We start from the raw sequence: 1,289 nt of genomic DNA, 5'->3' as shown, positions 1-1,289 counted from the left end.
CGTCTCTCTGCGACCCGGATGCCCCGGGCACCGCTCTCGAGGAAGCCTCTCCGCTACCTCAGGCTCAGTGTCCCCGCCTGAGATAAACCGCACCGAGACGACCTCTTAAATGTAACTATTCTGAGCACACGGTGAGTAGGCGGAAAATACCCGCCTCCTTTGTTCTACCATTGGTCCCCGAAAATCCGAGTCAGGCCTCTCTCCTCCGTCCCATTGGCCAGAGGGCGGTGGGGCTAGCGCTCCCAACCAACCGCTTTCGACGCCTCTCGCAGGGCATCCTGGGAGTTGTAGTTCCGTGAAGCCCGCGCTCGTCTGTCTTTCGGCACCTTGCACTTTCTTCTGCCCTTTGCTCTTGACTCCGGAGCCGCGGTTCCGCCCTGCTAGGAGACCGTGGAAGAGCCGGAGTCCAGTAGCGTTGGCCAACATCTGATCTACGCGGCTAGTGAAAACGGACGGAGACAAAGTAAGAGAGAAACTGAGAACTGGATTTTCCTCGAACCGGAGTTGAATTACTTCCCTGAACCCCTTAAAGGGGGAAAATGTGGCTCCCTCCTGGAAACCAAGGCTATCTGGTGCCTTTCGCCCTCAGAACCGTAAATGGTTATTGGCGTTTGGGGCCCTTGACAGTCGGTTCCGATTCGCAGCGAGAGACCTTATGTACAACAAAAAGATTTACTGCTTGGCCCTACACCATCCTCATTCGATTGCCACTGTTGAAGCCACGGTGCGAATCCCCTTTTTCACCTATCCTCCTGCAAACAGGACAACCTTCTGAAGGGGTTGCGCCTTCCCGGGAACGCGTCCTAAGTACTGACGAAGTCTCCCCATTCTTGCTTCTAAAGAGCATTCTCGCTGTTTCATCTAGGTCTGTTGATTATATCATTATTTCAATATTCTTCACCGTCACTATAATTCAGAGGCATCCTCGATCTTCCTTATTCATTGTCCAGCTGTAGCATACACAGGATTGAAAGGACCATGGCATGGGCCAAGTGCACATGAGTCCTCACCGCGACATCTAGGCTTGTTAGTACTTGAAAGAGGGTTTTTGCAGTTGACCCAATACAATACTGATTTCTTGACTGCTGCTTTCATGGGCGTTGATTGTGGGTCCAAGTGAAATGAAAGGTAAAGCTTCAGTCTTTTCTACATCATGATGTTGCCTGAGGATTGTTTTAAATTGAGCTGGAATCCATACTGAAGGATGATCTTCATCAGTAAGTGCACTTCAAGTCTTCCTCACTTTCGGGCGAGCAAGGTTGTGTCACCGTTATCTCACAGGTTGACTC

This window comes from Echinops telfairi, unplaced genomic scaffold, assembly GCF_000313985.2.
Source record: "Echinops telfairi isolate 266 unplaced genomic scaffold, ASM31398v2 ScPeMD7_22;HRSCAF=79, whole genome shotgun sequence".
Taxonomy (NCBI): Eukaryota; Metazoa; Chordata; class Mammalia; order Afrosoricida; family Tenrecidae; genus Echinops; species Echinops telfairi.
This window is presented reverse-complemented; position numbering follows the sequence as displayed.